This window comes from Protopterus annectens, chromosome 11.part0, assembly GCF_019279795.1.
Source record: "Protopterus annectens isolate FY-2018-M chromosome 11.part0, PAN1.0, whole genome shotgun sequence".
Lineage (NCBI taxonomy): Eukaryota > Metazoa > Chordata > Ceratodontiformes > Protopteridae > Protopterus > Protopterus annectens.
The window spans coordinates 1,357,272,766-1,357,292,953 of record NC_056745.1 but is presented as its reverse complement, the minus strand read 5'-3'; positions in this window follow the sequence as shown (position 1 = coordinate 1,357,292,953).

The following is a 20,188-nucleotide window of genomic DNA, read 5'->3' as shown; positions in this document are numbered from 1 at the left end:
CAGTAGGTTGTGCAAGTGTAATAACACATGGGTTGACAAAACATATGGCATGCATCCCGAGATGGGGAGACTGGGCAATGTGTAGGGGTGTGCTCATACCCCAGCTGCGCTCACAGTAAGTATTTCTCATGAGTGCTGTAGAGGGGTGACAGGTAGGTGAACCATGGGTATGCAATAATGGGCTTAAGTGTGCAGGTGCTGGTTGGCAGAGATGTAGTAGGCCTGCCCAGTGGAAGTCATTAATATTACTATGTGGGCATAGTAGATGCCTACACCCCCCATACCTGAAGAGCACATCTACCGGATAGTCTGTAAACCATCGGGGGAATACATAGGGACCATATCAGTGCCATGTACCCAATTAGCATGGACGTCCATAGTTATGAATCAGAATGTAACAAAGTCCAACTAAACACTTCCAGAACTAGTGATATTAGGTGGACAGGTGGCAGAATACAGGTAATGACAGATGACAACATGTATGAGTCATAAACAGCATGTATCTCGACAAACGTGAATGAATACATATGCTCTGTGACTGTTAATGTATCTGGTTAATAGAACCAATCATCTAAATGTGTCCCACATGGTGTTATGCAGTGTTCCTGATACAGTGATCATTCTCCCCCATTGGTATGTGAGGTCTGCTAGTGACGGAAAGTGCATAATTTGCTGACCACCTTAGGGAGATGATAGCATAATAGATGAAGTTTACCACCCGTACGCCTTTGAGGGACACACCCGTCTAGGCAGTTGTGTCCTGCAAAATGAATGTTATGGCACATGGCCTGTGAGTTCGGGAAAGGAGGCCATATATTATGTGTAGTGGTGTCAGAAATTAATTTGTTGTATCAGAAACAGCTACATGTAATAGGAAACAGTATTAGCAATTATAATGCTACAAGAATAACCTTAACGTATGCAAACCGTTGAGGTAGTCAGTTTACTACTGGCTGTGGGTATGTGTTGCCTTGACACATGTGATAGCTCTACATATAGGACCTATAGGGCCGCCACCATTCTGAATGGCCAAAGTGGGACCTGCTCTGTAGAAATGTCAGATGTACCAGGGCAGAACATACCTACAGCCATGCATAGTACAGAAATATACATATCAGCACAAATCAAAGCGTAGTCTAGCAGCAGTCAAGTTGCTTATGCTACTTCATAGAACATATCGATGTGTCAGGTATACAAGACCTGTAACAAGCAACTATTACAGACACATAGAATATGAGAATGTCCTCTAATCAGGACAGTTGCAATGGCTAGAGTATTGTCACATGACATATGCCTAATGAGGGACTGTCCCATGCAAAGTGGTAAAGGTGTTACTCCTACAGTCTCCCGTCATGAAATCTGAAAGGTGGAAAACGTACAGTAGGTATGCGGTAGCATGACCCGGTGGACAGCTGTGTTAACAAAATAACATTCACATGTCAGCATTGCAGAGTATCAGTTTCCATGTATCAGGCAGATGGAAGCAGATCGTATGAGGAACATGCATATAACATGATTATGTCAATGGACAGGCCGCAGAGTCCGTACAGTCGAACGCCTGCCATCACCAAATGGTTAGACATACCCGATACTGTAGTTATGTAGTCCGATGTAATACGCATCACAAGGGATTGCACACACCCAGCGTGAGTGACAAATATAAGCACAAATGTCGGCAAGCGGGTGTAAGCGTGTTTGTCTACCAGTATGAAAGTAGTGCACTGTCAAAGAAATATGGAGTCTAAACGGGTATAAGGTGCTGTAACCAGAGGTCAGCAGTGCTTAACACTGTGCAAACCCACACACAACTGCTCACACCTGCTGGAATGTGCCTTACCCACTCCATATCCAAAGGCATTGTTCTGTCCGCAAACAAAGAACCGTCCTATTCATGTGTTGGTAGCAGTACCCTGCACACATAGCTCATGTGAATTAACAATACACCATGGCATATGTACAGACAATAGACCACACACACACCATACAGCACAGTCATCCAACAGTATAGCAATGTACTGGCAGATATGTCCAGACCACTGGTGTTTGCAGGCCTGGCCGTCCTGTGTATCAGTGTGTGAGCATGCCCAGTATGACTGTTACGCATGTTGTTGACTGACATTACCGTCATACCATCATGTGTGTGAGCATGCCAAGTATGGCCAACTGCATCGCATATGTCACATGTCCAGATAGTCAGTACTGTGTTGCCGACCCCTCCGTTCTACACAGACAGGTGTCATGTTGTGTCTACAGGGTGGCTAATGGTCATGTGGCATTGACAGTTGCTACATTTCTGCATAGCGTGGGGGGACATCCAACCACACCCACAGTCCTACACAGCACTGGGGGTAGCGCACATGACTCTCACATGAGTACATTGGACAGGGGCACAGCTGACAGTTGTACACATCTGCCACTACTGTACTGGTATGCCAGGTACTCCATGTCAGAGTGTGGACCTACCAAAATTGCTGTTTGGAGGGATACCAGTGTACGTCAGAGCCCAGCTTTAAATACCAGCATAGTGGTGTTGGACGTCCTAGCTTTCACAACCTACATCAAACTGCCTGGCCTTCTGTAGTCTGTGTGTGTCTCTGGGGGTTGGGGTCATTCTTTGGGTATAACCATAGGCCATTGTATATCATTTGTCTGTATTGGTCCACACCTGTCCAGCTGCATAGAACGTGTGTGGGCTGTATGGACACACATGATGTGCAGCCCATAATCTGCAGTGGGTTAGGACACTCTGTGTACTACTGGCTACCACTGTGACCCCCATATGTGCTATAGATGTCATGGTGCCTCTATGGACGTGTACTGTCTGCTGCCCTAACATTCGGCCACCAAAGTCTCTTGTATGCTCACATACATACAATAGCAACAGGTAAATACACATTCTAATACAACTGCCAATTGTTAGGTCGATAGACGTACCCTGTGGGTGTTCCAGACCTGAGAACGGTGCTGGAGGGCTGCCTATGTCAGATGCACACAGTGCACCTCCTATACATGGCCGAGCACAGGTAGTGTAATGTTTGGCATCCATTGTACTGTGTGCAGATCAGAGAGGGTGAAATCCCCGGGTACCTACTGTGTCAGTGCATATGCCTTGTGTTGCCTCTTTGCCAAGGGCAGGTCATACTGTGCATGGCCCTGTCGCCGACTGGGCCCTGCTCAGGTAGTTCCTTCGCCAAGTCACACTGTGCCTGTACAGGCCTTGGCAGTGGTGTTGGGCCATGTGGCCCTGCCCCATGCTGTTCCTGCTGCAACTGTTCCTGCAGGATCAGATTGTGTAGCATAGCAAATGCCATAACAATTTGTGTGCATTTAGCTAGTGAATACTGCTGGGCTCCACCGGAAGTGTCCAGATACCAGAACCGTGACATGAGCATCCCAAACACATGCTCAATTATATGCCTTGCCTGTGCATCTGCCTCATTATGGTGTGAGTGTTCAGGTGTATGTGCATTGCTGATGGGTGTCATCAGCCATGACACCAGTGGTTACCCAACATCCTCCACTAGGAGACTGTAGGGGATGTCCATATTGGCAAAGGTGTGGTACAGCTGTGTCAGACTCCATATATTGGAATCATCATAGCTTCCAGGGCAGACAGCACACACATTCAATCTAATGCCCTGGCCATCGCATATGGCCTAGTTGTTGGAGGGTATGCCCCTGCAGTGAATGTAGGCCCTACCCTGCTCACCGGGTGTTGCTTTGATGTGTACGTGTGTGCAGGCTATAGCACCCAGTACCCCAGGGTAGTCAGCCATGTGGTTGAAGAGATGCATATTGCTGGTCTATTAATCACGTGTGTTGAGGACATGTACGTGCTCACTAGCATGTGTTGGCATGGCGTCTGTGAACTGGTGCAATACTCTGGATGCAAATACCTGTGAGATCCCCATGATATCCCCAGTTGTGCTGTGGGAGGTACCTGTGGCTAGTATACCTAGGCCAACACATACCGTGGTATCCACTGTGATGGGTTTCCCTCGGCCTGTTTGATGTGTCAGGTGTGGCAGGCACAGGTCAACAAGCCGCTGTAGGAGGTCTCTGTCCACCCCATCATCCCCAGCTCATGTAGCCCCTGGTAAGTCACCCTGGGTCTATAAAGTCTTATGTCACCCCAGTAAGGGTTGTTCGACAGCATACACATCCTCACTGCCCTCAGCCTCCTGCACATGTTGGTCTATGTTGCCTGCTGCAGCCCTTCTCATTTGGTTGGACTGCATTGTGAAATTTCCCCACAGGTATACACCGGTGGTGTAGAGTGCAAGAAACCTGTGTGTATGATGCTTGCTCACATTACCGTACTGTTCAGGTGTGGGCTGGCCATGTAATCTGCTGATTGTGCTGATCATCACCTGTTTGTGCAGCCTGTTCACCCTGACTACCCCACTACTGCTTTTGTCCCTCCCAGTGTCCCCAGGCAGGTATAGACACACCCCTAGCTTAGGCGTGCTAAGGCAGGACCACTCCCGAGGCACAGGTGTGTAATGTACGTACAGTATGCCTGACCCCTTTCCCATGCTGTCAACTATATTCGAGCCCTGCACCCGGCTAGCTACACACATACACTCCAGAGATCTGCATCACACCCTGGAGATAAATGGGATACACTATTGTCAACCTCATCTGCATAGTATAGTCTTCTAATGAATAGTTATATGACCCATACCGAACCTCCAAATTAATAACCACGGCTTAGTGTCGCTCAGATCCATACACAACTGGTAACAGGTGCCTTACTATCACCGTATTCGATACCCCATGGTCTTCCCAGCAACAAAATAACCAGTGTCTACATGACTACAACCCGGGACCCTGCACACAACAGACGATGTGCATTACCACTACACCATGGCAGATATACATACATCCCAGGTTATCACGTACAGATCATCCGGCACAAACATTCACTAGTGCTGATGTCCCCAGACATATATGTATATATCTATGTCTATCTCTCTATATCTACATATATCATATATATTATATATATATATATATATATATATATATATATATATATATATACATACATACATACACACATATACATATACACACATATGTAGATATTGCATTTATATCACAACAGCAGACCACATGACAGCAAAGCATTAAACAGGAATGAAAAGGAAACTACATGTGCCACCTGCATCATGTAGTGTTGTTACTATCAAGGCATGTGAGTTTTGTTGCATCACATGGGTCAGACTGTATTAAGGGTAAGAGTAGGGCTGCTGGCATTTACTCACCAGACCTATTGGCGAATGTTTGTGTTGACAACCCAGTGTCTTGGCAGAATATGTGGGCTGTGGACACTATATAGGTCAGCAACAAAACACTGAACAAATCCTGCAGCTAGCCACCCACAGATGCCAACACATAGGGTATAACTGCCAAACACACACACCTGCCATGCCTTGGAATCAAGCACCTACCTGTCTATTCTACCACACTACAGCATTACGCAGTAACAGAATACACTACTGAGTTTCAGCATCACAGCACTCCCAGAGGCATACTTCTGGGTGGGTGACATCATCAGCAAAGGCAAAGACGCCGATAGGGAATGTATGGAGAGTGAGCAGTCTAAAAGCATTACTCTGTCCCCAGGCAGCTGGTAACACACACACACATGGCAGGGCTGGGATTAGAACATAGAACTGACTACCTTATCACACTACAACATTACCCAGTTACAGAACATGCTACTGAGTTTACTGGAACACACCACTCCCAGAGGCAGACTTCTAGGTGGGTGACATCATCAGTAAAGGCAAAGATGCCGATAGGGAGTGTACGGAGAGTGAGCCGTCTAAATACATTATCCTGTCCCCAGGCAGCTGGAAACACACACGCAGCAGGGCTGGGATTAGAACATAGAACTTACTACCTGATCACACTACAGCATTACACAGTTACAGAACATGCTACCGAGTTTACTGGAACACAGCAATCCCAGAGGCATACTTCTAGGTGGTTGACATCATCAGCAAAGGCAAAGACGCCAATAGGGAATGTATGGAAAGTGAGCAGTCTAAAAGCATTACTCTGTTCCCAGGACAGCTGGAAACACACACACACACTTGGCAGAGGTGGGATTTGAACATACACCTAACTACCTTATCACACTACAGCATTACGCAGTTACAGAACGCGCTACTGAGATTAATGGAACACAGCACTCCCAGAGGCATACTTCTAGGTGGATGACATCATCAGCAAAGGCAAAGATGCCGATAGAGAATGTATGGAGAGTGAGCAGTCTAAAAGCATTACTCTGTCCCCAGGCAGCTGGAAACACACAGACACACACACACACACACACACACACACACACACACACACACATACTTGGCAGGGCTGGGATTCGAACATACACCTAACTTCCTTATCACACTACAGCATTACGCAGTTACAGAACATGCTACCGAGATTACTGGAACACAGCACTCCCAGAGGCATACTTCTAGGTGGATGACATCATCAGCAAAGGCAAAGACGTCAATAGGGAATGTATGGAGAGTGAGCAGTCTAAAAGCATATTACTGTCCCAAGGTAGACGGAGACAAACACACGGCAGTGGTGTGAGCGGGACAACTGCCTATCTATGGAGCACTATTACAACACTACATAGATATGAGATGGACCACAGACAATACACCTTTCAAGACAGTCAACCAGTGTGTTCAATGTAGGAATCCATCCTGACGAGGGGTATGGACATCTGTTGCCTGGATGACCACTATCACTATACAGGATCTCAATGGTCATGCCCATACACAGAGGCACATAACCGACACAAGGTGTCACTGGGCATGCTCACACACTTAGTAGCACACGTCCGTTTGGAATGTACTATGTGTCCATCTACACAACGGCATACTGGGCATGCTCACACACTTAGTAGTAGTGAAGGGCTATCTTGTATGCACACAGATTCTAAACATGGAAGGGCACAGTGTGTTGATAGTGAACATTATTAGCACAAACGCTGCACTACATATATCTGACACCGGTCGTCAGTGCTAGATGTGTAGAGTTCATAATCACAGCTGACAATCCAGATCCAACAATGGGGAATACGGACATCTCTGCAGTGAGGAACACCTGGCATACGGCACAGTTGTGCACAATAGCACTACCACCGTATACCTCAGACACAGACATGCGGGCCATAAGACCGTGACGGACCGCTCCAGGTGTTAGTGTCCCCACGTACATGAAGGCCACTCACATGTACTGACCAGTACACACTCAAGAGCCATCACAGATGTCTCAGGTGCAGATCACAGTGGTAAATGCCGCATTCTACTATGTAGCCCTCAGACATCACCATGTCCTTGGACCAGCAACACACATCCATACATTACTACAACACCATGTTACTCATGACCAGTGGACTGTACATAGGTCTACAGCAACTGTGCAGACTACACATGTACTGGCAGGGTTCCATCATGTGTTATGCAATGCAATGATACCACTGTTCATAACCAGGTTGGCTCTACATATAACAGGGGCCCTGGATATCTTATACAGCTGTAACAGATGACTGTTGCTGTACACCAAAAAACACTCGTGTTTGGATATGACATACATGTAATTGCCGTGGATATGTACATGGCCCACACACACACACACACACACACACACACACACACACACACACACACACACACACACACACAACACATACGTACATAGCATAGCTTTTGCTGTCCTCCATGCAGACAAGTGGCTACAGCAATCACACGCATGCACATGGAAGGTAGGTCCATGGCTGTTGAATGCTAACAGTACATAAGGTAGCAATGTTGACTGAGGTAACATTCCCTCTGTAATAGTTACCCATGACAACTATCATATCATACAACAGTCCATGTGTCATGTATGTCATCACACATGTCCACCAATTGCAATGCATACAAACATGGCTACATGACAGGAATGTAGGACCAGCACACATGTACATGTAGTGGTGTGCATTCAGCTACCATGCATGTGCAGTAGCTGATGTATGCAGTTCATCTGGTCTAACTACAACATGCAGTTGCAATGCAGCCCCATCATTGACACATGTATATGGTGAAATACTGACAGTACGGTAGGATGCACATCAGGTATGGATGGATGTGTGTACATAAAGTGGTGGTCCACATTTGCAGATGGATGTTTGCTGAAGACAGCTCACAGGTGTATCACAAGCCAAGCCATCCATATATGGTCACACAAGCAAACACACATGGCAGTACTGTGAATCATACACCTGCTATATGATGATATGTCTGACAGACATGCAGCAATATTGGCCACATTATGTGTACCGACGCTACCTTCAGCAATTGTGCTGCTATATGCACATGGGAGGATGTACGTGTTACAGGTGTCAAGTGATTTACAGTCAGCAACACCCTGACCGCTGTGTAGGTTGTATGTCTTCACCTTCAAGTAACAGTAACATAGCATACTGTTTGCACATGTGGCCAATATTGCTGCATGTCTGTCAGACGTATCATCATATAGCAGGTGTATGATTCACAGTACTGCCATGTGTGTTTGCTTGTGTGACCATATATGCCATGTATGGTGAGGAATACATCCCAATTGTTACATACCCATGTACACTGTTGTAGAGATCTGTACATACTGCAGTGTAGAAAGCAAGACATAGGCAGGGGTGGTGTGTGTATCACACACATGTCAGCTATCTGTATGTGAATGACATTTGTGGACTCCACAGTGTGTGTGTGTGTGTGTGTGTGTGTGTGTGTGTGTGTGTGTGTGTGTGTGTGTGTGTGTGTGTGTGTATGTATGTATGTATGGCTGTCTGGTGCATGGAATGAGGGTGTATGCTACCATACAGAACAGACAGGATCCCTAACCCCTCATGGTGATGCAATCCACTACCCTGTTGATGCCGTCGGTCTCAGCCTTACTGCCTACCTGTACATGTTCATTCTCTGTGTCGCGTCATGTGGGTGCACAGTACTGTGAAGGTGATTACCACATAGGCAGGGGTCCTCACCTCAACACTATCGAGTGTGCGTTATAGTGTCATTGACCCCGTGAGTGTGGGCATATTACTGTGTGTTTCTGTGTATGTCTGTGTGTGTTCTCATCCTGTAATGTGACAGTGTATTACTGCTACACAGTGAGGCCTCATGCTATCAACTGACCTCTACCCTTGACATCAGCCAGACTGCTGTGTAAACCCCCCGCACCATGTCACTGTACCTGTGATGTGACTCGGTATGGATGTCATGTCTCTAGCCACTGTAGCCTATTAAACAGCTCACATGCTTCTGGATCAGTAGATGTGTGGACATCTGTGGAATGGTAGCCTTTCTAACAGTGAGGTTGAGGCTACGTATAGCATGCTGGTATTGCCATACATGCCTGTGAGTACTCCACATTTACATATGGGAAACTGCAAACACTGCTACTTATTGGCACATGCAATTAGACCTTAAGGAGGGAAGCAGGGCATCATTACCAACATGCTGTTACTGTTGTTACCAAGACACATAATGTGAACATACAACAATGCATTCTAACTGCAAACACTGTAACGTAATGGCACATGCAATTAGACCTTAAGGAGGGAAGCAGGGCATAATTACCAACATGTTGTTACTGTTGTTACCAAGACACATACTGTGAACATATAACAATGCATTCTAAACCTGTACTATATGGTATGTCTGGTGCATGTCAACAGTACACAACAAATGTAATATACACTTATCTCACTATTCTGTTCACCCTGTGCATCAGACCATATGAGCATGTCCCTGCACCAATGGTGTGGATGACAGGTATGTGGCACAGGCAATATCATATGCACAGGGTGATAATGTTTGCCAGGGGCATAGGCTGAACCAGTGGATGACATCATGTGTGTGGGTTAGAGCCAGTGATCTGATTGGACATGTGTGGTTGTTATGCATGTGGGTGTTGCGGTGCCCTACAGATGTTTCTGCTGTGTGTGTGTATGTGTGCACACAGTTCTGCCATGTGTCCAGCCTACACAGGGGTATTATTGACAGCTCCAGATTGTACAGACCAGGATGTACAGCTCACTGTGTCCAGCCATGGCCATGTGACCTGTGCCTGCCAGGGGTTGCACGGGCACTACCAGGCAGAGGTACAGATTGGCTACTGTCCGATGACACATGCCCACTGGAACCGTGTCCCCACTGGGAACGTCCAGGGCCATGTCCATGTGGCCTGCTGTGTCCTGGTGTGGACAGCGCAGCACCAGCTGCACTGCTACTGCTACCGGCACTATGTGAGTGGGCATGTGAGGTGGCTCGTTCAGGTTGACCTGCACCAGGTGGTGTAGCTGGCCTACGTCCACATGACCTATGCCTCACTCCTACCAGATGTTAAAGCACAGACAGCTCACGCTCGCGGATTGCCATGCCACGGTCAAGGATTCCAACCATATCACCCAATTGTCTGTCCAGAACGTCAGCAATCTGCTGTTGAGCATTTGCCAATGCCTGGATGTTGTCATTTAAAGAATGGATAGCAGCCCTCTGAACCCTCTGCCCTTCTCTGTTCTGCTGTTCAGCACATGCCTGTGCCGCCATTACAGTCTGAAATATGCATCTGGTGACACCAGCTGCTGCACTCTGTCCTGCAGGTGCATGTCTGCCAGAGATCCTCCTATGAGCAGCACTGGCCACATGCCTGTGTGGCACATCTGCAGTCATTACACTGACACCATGGTGTGAAGACACACCTTCTGTATACCACACATTCCTGTTCCAAGCTAACACACACAGACTGTCCTTCCTCTATGGCCACTGGTGATGGGGTATGTGTTGGCATGAGAACTGTGTGTGGGGAAGAGGGGGATATAGCTGGGATGGCAACCATTGGCACAGATTCAGCCCCTGACAACCCTGCCTGTACCTCATTCATATGTTCATCACTGCTAGAGTCTGTGGGGACACTAACATCAGATGGACCGCAGGAGGGTAACGCACCTACATCACCTGTGAATGCAAAGAAAGACTCTACATTACAATAGAGACACACACACAGACAGAGACACAGACGCACACACAGACAGAGACAGAGACACAGACACACACAGACAGACAGAGACAGAGACACAGACACACACACATGGACAGAGACAGAGACACAGAGAAACACACACAGAGACAGAGACACAGACACACAGACAGAGACAGAGACACAGACACACACACACACACACACACACACACACACACACACACACACACACACACACACACACACACACACACACACACACACACACACACACACACACACACACACACACACACGCAAACACACACAGAGATCCAGAGACAGACACACACAGACAGACACACACAGAGACAGACCCAGACACACACACACACACACACACACACAGACACAGAGACAGAAACACCCACACACAGTCACAGACACACACACACACACAGACACAGAGACAGACCATGCATGTGATTTGACAGAAGGCATGCAGCATGCATGTGATACAGCAGACGGCATGCAGCTCAGACATTAATAGTGGTAGTTAGCATACATCCCTGGGTTACACACAACAGCAAGCAGATGTCATATCATAAGCCATGCAGTTCACACAATCATGGAAGTAAGCATGTATCCCTGTGATACACCATGTGGACCAGCACAGGTTAACAGTACACATGGCTGATGTGACCTTGACATTAACATGTAGCATGACATGTAATCTGCTGATGTGTGCATTGACATGCATACATGTCTGACACAATGGTGTCCTGACACATGTACAGCGGTGTAATGGGTATCACATTGCAGTGTTGTCTGTATGCCCTACAGATAGAATGCACTTTTAGCAGATGTGCATGAGCCTTCAAGGGTAGTATTAGGAGTCTACATTGCTATACAGTGTGAAGTACAGACACTGTGCCATTGCATGGCATCATGAGGCATCTATATTGCTATACAGTGTGGAATACACACACAGTGCATAGCCATGACTGCATGCATACACATTACGTAACTACTGTGGACTGTGACCCATGTCGCTGAGGTGTATACACACTAAACCATGCTGTGTCATGTGACAGGTCACCGGAAGACCTATGGATGACACCCCTGCACAACTACTAAAATGTCTTAGCTGCCTGGCAACTGTGTCCACACATGGCAGATTTGTCAATACACCATGTCCCACATGACATTTATGTACCACACACACGAGGTGCACGGCTGACAGTGATGTCCAGCAGCAGCAAGGGAAATGTATGGTATCTGTGGCCTGATGTGGTGTCTATGTCTGTGGAAGCTGTACAGATGACTACTGTCATGCTGTGACACAGTCATGATGTTCAACACATCTTATATAGTCAAATTAAGTGACACCTCTGCAAGCTGTGCACAGGCTTTTAGGATTCCAGTGTTCCACATCAACTATATAACCATTCAACAAAGGCTATAGTTGGACCATGTGTGGACAATGTGCAACAGGGTGTATGCACATCACATCTACTGTGTGTTGCTACATGTCTCTGGCCATTCTCCATGGCCATGTGTGAACATGTGTTGGCCAAATGTTTGTGATGGCCATCTATCTCACATGTCTGTGTTGTCCCATATGGCATATACCCATAGATGTCAGATACGTCACTGTCCACAGGGTTATGCAGACAAAGGGTTGTATGTTTGGTATGTGGGGTATGTATTATGGGAGAGTGAGACAATGTTGCAGCCAGAACACTACATGTCTGGGACATGTCAGATGGCACATCACAATGTGTGCACCCATTGCAGGGGCATATTCCACAATGGTGAATCCTGTGGGCTGCCCATATCCCAGCTCACTGTGTGGTACTGTTTGCATACCACACATGTGTTGTTCCAATGTATAGTACATATTCCTACATTGAACAACACCTCCACCATTGTATGCACAGCTGTCCACACATCTAGCAATGACAGATACTGTGGTTTCATGTCGGTGTTTCATTTAGGTTGTATATATTGCACATGGGTAGCCAGTGTGATTGATGACAGATGCGACCTGTATATCGTGACTGGACCATACATTATGTGTACATGTGTTAACTGGCCACATGGCAAATAGATCTATGCATTAACATGCCTGATACTGATAACTGTCTCACCTGCAACGGACTGCTGTCTGTGTGGCATGCCAGAGGTACCTGTATAGGGGTGACACAGCAGTTTGAACATTATCCATGACTGTATGACAGCTACAGGGTGCACTGTGCATGTTAACACATTCGCCTATACAATAGCATATAGTATGCACATGTGTGCATACACAGGGTAAAACACTATAGTATGTGGCATGTGTGTAAACATACCTTGCATATGATGTTACATTACATATTGTACAGTGACACATGCAACTAAATGGGATATAATAGTTATATGTGCAGTAGTGACTTACCAGGCAACTCCAGGCTCGGTGGTTGGGAGACACCCACCTCCACGATGGCAGCTAGTGTTTCTGGATGCTGTTCTGAGGGTGTCCACAGGCTGGCCAGTAGCTCCTCAGTAGGTGTGAGTGGGGGCTGGGTTGGTGGCCCACCACCTGTTCTACCTTGTTCCCTGGCGATTGCATTGGCATGCTGTTTCACATATCATATCAGGTCCATGCAGTGTCTGTGCACCTGCTGGTAGGTGCGGTTATGACCACCCACATCATTAACCTTCTTGCAAAGTTCCTGCCACAGGTCATCATGCTGCTGGGCATGCTGTGGCACATGGCTGAACAATACCTCATAGTTATCATGGAGGTACGGTATGAGGGCATCATCCTCCAGGCGGCTATACGCTGGCAGGCGTGAACGAGGCATTATCTGGAAGACATAATGATGGAGACAGGTCACAGTATCACAGAGATTTACAGAGATACAGCTGCACATACATCTGTATTAAATCTAGTACATATGAACAGTTATCTTTGCAAATCGTCATGACACTGACACGACTGACATGTTTGTGTCACACACATGTAACACCCGTTGTGCATTGGATATCATCTCCATATATGTGTGTCACCTCATTACATTGCTCATACTCCATGTGAATGCTGTCTTGATGTGGGCATGTCTGTTTGCCTGTACTGGTGTTCTTACCTATCAGCACATGCCTGGATGTGTCCACAGTAATGCTGTTGACCTTGATGCTGTGTATATGTCACATATCAACACATACACTGCCTTAACGGACATGAGTAGTGACAATGCAGACATGTGCACGAAACCTTTACATGCATGTGTTTTGCCATATACATCTACACGGCACTGTACAGCAGTTCAACATCCTGCCACATATGGCCTGTGTTGCACATGTGATACACATGGAACAATGGCTAGCTGAACGTTATTCGCAAGGATAGTTATCAACTATAGCATGTACAGGCAAGGTCATGCAATAGTGTGTATGCCCTGGGCCATGTATGGGCATAGGATGTGAGGTTTTCTAGCTGTATCCGACAGCCATTTTGCCACTGCCAGGTGCATCAGTGCCACATTACTGATCCAGACAGTTAATGATACATCTACCATGCGGTCATAGCACCATGTGTGACAGAGATGACATGTGCAGCTTTGATGGACAGGGTTGCATGGTATGGCAGGCGTATGTAACATGTATGGCACAGGGATCTGTCCAGCATGTGGCAATCCTTGGAGTAGGAAGGTGGCTGTCCATGACGTATGTCTTTCAGATCAGGATATGTACGTGTAGCATGTTGCACATGTCTTTATGCAAGGTAGCCAGCATGCTGCATAGTGGAGGTGAGGATTGTGAAGGCTGGTGTCGCCCATCCACACATGGCCAATACCCCTTAAAGGTGATATGTGATCCAATATTGGTCACCCAAGTGCTGAGTATGCCTGTCCAATGATCTCCATGCTCATGGATGGCATCCTGTCATGACTTGGGTGCCTAATATGACTACCTACTAGGTCTGGAGATGTCACCAGCTCAGGGAGGTAAACTGCACAGTACCATCCCTTACACACAGTGTCCATAATGTTGACCGCTGCCTAGGTGGTAGTTAATGGGTACAGGGTTATTCACCTAGCGGTGACAATGCTGTAAGCAGCTGTCAGATTGTGCACATATGTCACGCACCTCACCCGCAAAGCCCATTCTGTATGTTGTCCACAACACTGAGACAGCTATTGCTCCTAGGTCATGGCCATTCACATCCTTACATACGCAGATGCCTCCCATTTGTCTGTGTGGTATGGGCTACAATGAGGGGGGGAGTACAAAACATTAACCCTGTTTTACTGTAGCTGCCACTGGTGTGATATGCACTTGTCACTCAGACACCATTTGTAGTGTTGCTTCTGTCAACAGGCCACTGGTAGAACAATCCTGTGACATACAAAGGTACATCTTGTATACTCAGTGTAGCTGGAACACAGTATGGGTGATGATGTCCTATGACCTGTCACAGGTATGCTATGCAGTGTGAAATCATCCATACTGTCATCTACATCTGTACTGCTAACATCTACGTTGATAAAGGTTCATGGACTTGCAGACCATACTCAGCAGGGTAATAGTGCAGTGCCTCCCATTATGACTGGCATCTCCACTTGTGGGTTGCAGTGGGTGTATATTATCCAACACCCTATCTGTATTGCATATTCATGCTCAGCACTTGTTCAGAACATGTAAGCACTTCATGAGCTACTAATTACTATAGCACCCATTCCAACTCATTTCCTACAAGTACACTGTTTGTCCTTACATTTCAAGCTTGCTTACAGTACAACAGCTGTTGCACAAACATACCTCACATATCTTGTGAGACATGGTTGAATATACAGGCAGGTCCAAGTGTCAATTACTAGCGTTATTGCCTATCTATATGATGAATATGGCAAACATGAGGCACTAGAGCAATTGTCTCATGTACACAGTCAATGCTCACCTCCCAACATACGACACTACAGCCTGTGGGAGATGCACATATGTAGCCATGCTGGAGGTAATGCTCTCTCCAACCCAGACTGCACCTGACATTCATGTGAGGATGTTAAACATTTGCAACACACCCCACTCATCACATAGTCTCACTAGATCTCCACCACCACAGGCCACACATAGTATGACTACGACATTTGCAGAACCTCTTCATACTCTCTGTGTAGGCAACAGAGGCAGCCCCCATCACCAAACACAACACCAATTACTTATAGCCCACAGACTCATGTGTGCCCATCAACTACAGCCAATAGGGTGTTATAACATACCCAACACACCAGTCATAGGTGACTCTGTAGGCAGTCACACTGATGTCCCACTCAGCAGGCTACACAAGGTGATAGTTGCTTACATCTGTCTGTCGGGTAACAGGATCCGCAACATAACCTATGCACACATGCCACACCTCACCAGGTACAATTTGACTGTCATTCTCCATGTTAGTGTGACTGCCCTGAGATGTAACTTCCTGGACTACATGTACAGGGACATGCAATAGCTCTCTGGTCTTGTAGCCCACAAGGTATCGCCCAAGCCCTGAGAAGCATTCTGCATTCATCCAGACTGATACCACTGTACAACGACTGAATGTTTCACTTCAACAGTTGCCTATGCTTCTGCTGTCATTCCACAGGCATCCAGTATCTGTCTGCTTTGAATGACATGGTCAACAAAACACGATGCTTTGGCACAGATGACCTGCACCTGTCAGCCCTGGGATTACGGATAACATGTAAGGCTCTTGCTGCTCCTATACTGCCTGTCTTGGACAGTTTCCAATAACATATTCACCACCGGAACAGGAAAAGGCAAGCAAAACCTGGGGTAATGTTACTCAATGCTTGACATCTTCATCTCTAATGCACTCAGGCAAGGCACTCCTTATAATGGGCCACTTCAATATCTCTGCAGTGACTGGGACCTGCCTCTAGGCTCTGGAGAGCACACCTGCACTGACAGGTTATACGCAGACCACACCTTTCAGTCATGTAACCAGGACCGGAACACCTATGGCGGAGGTGTGTCCATATTTCACAAGGACGTACACACCTCCAGGCTGGTTACTTAGCACCGTGCATCAGAGGTAATCCACGTGCAACTAACTGTAGCCAGAACTGCTATACACATTGTAACTTGCTACAGATTCCACACCATATCCCACGGTTACCGGCCCTGATTTCTTGGTGTACTGGACAGTAGGGTTCAGACAGGAACTACTGATGTGAAACTGACAATACCCCACACTTAACTGGGATACCTACTCATGTACCGACACATTAGGCCAATGCTTTCTGGAATTCATAACCTCCAGTCAGATGGATCAACCCATACACACCACCACCAAGGCCAACAATATCCTAGACATGGACATTACCAACATGTGACTGGTGTTCCACACCTGCGGTTATCCCCTCGTTGGTAGTTTCTGAACGTATGCTAATCACCCTTGTTATCCACATCCCAGCACCACACCCTTCATGGAATACACAGTACAAGATTTCTACAAGGCCTACTTCAGACGTCTTATGATAGTGGTGGTAAACGTCATGACACCCGTGCAGATGGACAATGTACTTACAAATGCTGAAACATACACCACTGCACTTCATTAGCACTTACACGACTGCATGGATCATGCTATCCCAAACAGAGCCATGATGGTACCCACCAGATAATGGACGCCACTATAGGGGTCCAGTTCCATGGACATAATGTACAACAAAAGGTGGAGGCTGTTGTAAAGTGGAGTACAATCCCATGGGTGGGGTAGCTCACTAGTCAGCCTCAGTAGGAATCCGGGATTCCTTATCATATCCTCCAAAGCTAGCTACGTAAACATTACTGCGACACATTCCAAGGACTACCACAAAGCGTTATGGAGCTATGTCAGTACTCGATGGCAATACCCACATCTGCTCTGACGTACGATGGTTAGGCAGGAACATTACAGAACCGACTGATATTGGCAACATCCTGGCATTTAGGGTCAATGCTAACTTTACACCCTCTCACTCCCTACAGGGCCAAAATCTATACAGGAACAATGCAGCGTCCCTGCGGTCACAACTACACAGTTCCAACCTGCACTCTCTAAGGTTTGGAACACAGACTCCATGTGACCATCCAACATCCCAGGCTGCGATTTACACAAACCTCAGAATGACATGGCTCCCCACTTGGCCACCAAATTCACTAATAGCCTTGTATCAGACACTGTGGCCCCTGAATGGCGCACAGCAACAGTTATCACACTCCACACAGGTAGCGCCACAATGGAACAGAGGGACTATTGCCCTATACGCCTGACTGGACTGTTCTGCAAGGCTATGGGGCACATCATCATCATGGAAGTCATTCACAGAGACATTGGTGGGCTCCAGACTTTTGATGCCACCCAGGTTGGATTTGTTAGGGCCAGACCATGGCTCCTACCCCTGGTGGACTCCTTTGATACAGTTACCAGAGTAGTTGATGATGGTAAGGAGGTCCACACAGCCTACATTGTCCTCTCATTGGCTTTCAGCACCGTTCTCCATTCTGGTATTGACAACATACACATCCACCTGCACATCGACCCCTACGTCTCGAGATGTTATGCAAAGTGGCTCACGGACAGGACCCACACAGTGAGGGTAGCATACCGTAGTACCTACTGTAATTCAGTTACACTTGGCGTACCCCAGTCCTCGGTCATAGGGCCCCTCATGTTCAGTATATGCTTCCCTGAGGTACAGGCTAGCACATAGGGACTTTCCCTGAATAGGTTTCCAGACGACTGCAAACAAGGAGCCATGATTGATCCACCAGCTGATACAGACACCCTCCATAAGGGTGTCACTGTGACGGATACCTGGTGTGGATAACAAGGCCTCAAGCTGCATGACACAAGGTGCATAGACATCCCTTTTGGATTACACCAATCACCCACTGACTATCACATAGGTGGTAGTCCCCTACATACATGTGACATTATACGGGATCTTAGTACACACGTATATAGCACCCACTCCTTTGATAACCATATTGCCAATGTGGCGCGGATATCATTCTATGTGGCCACCCTAATCTGTAATGGGTTTGTAGCTGGAACAAAGGCACCCATTGTACCTCAATACTCCTGATGTATGACACACATTCAAGGGTACAACACTCCTTTTGAGGTGTACCTTACAGAACAGCAATGGCTTTACATACCACAACATTAACACACCATGAGGATTATTGACCTCCGAAGGATGACATATGCAGCACAACTACAGACACCACAACTGTACACATTTGCATACTGCATACTCAGGGATGGCCTCTGCTGAACATACAGGGCCCATGTCCACAACATTATTGATGGATATGCTCCACATAAGCAACATAAGCAAAAGCCACTGAGAGCAACATGCTCAGGGATATGTACACAAATGTAATGATGAGTAGGACGTGCTTGAGGGATACATTCCTGAACCGGACACTCACCATGCTTTGGAACATGATTCCTATGTACATCAAGCAGGGACCCTCACTAGCACTCTTCATGAGATACCTCGATGGGTGGATGGGAGACACACATGTACACCAGGGATCACTGCAGTGGCTGTACTGTACACAGGTGCAGGTAACAAGTGTCTCTGCTGTTCACAGACACAGGACACTACCCTAGGGAGGTGCCGCCAGTGAAAACACTGTAGTTGGGCTTACAAATAGACTTGGCCAGACAGCATAGTACCTAACTATGAACCTGTGAAGCTATTACATGTCCTTTGTGCATGGATAATTGAGTAGCTCTTCCATTTCAATTAGCTATCATGCTGTTACACTGTCCCGTGACTACAAGCCATATGTATCCTGTTATTGTGTATTGTACATGTCAGTAGACATACCTTTTGCTTGCATGATATAACAGTTATGCTGTGTAAAATATCTGACATATCTACCTACAATACTGTACATTACACATATTTTAAACATTATCCCATAATGCAAAGCATACTCATTATATGCCCATACACATGCCTACTGTGACAGTATATCAACATATACTATCCCCTGTTATGGCACATACTTGTTGGACAAACCCTACCACTGACGGCGGGTGGTGTGGAATTGTTGTGTTTAAAGCCCTCATGTAGCATCCCTTGTGGTGTATGAGATGTTTACCTTGTGGCCCACAGCA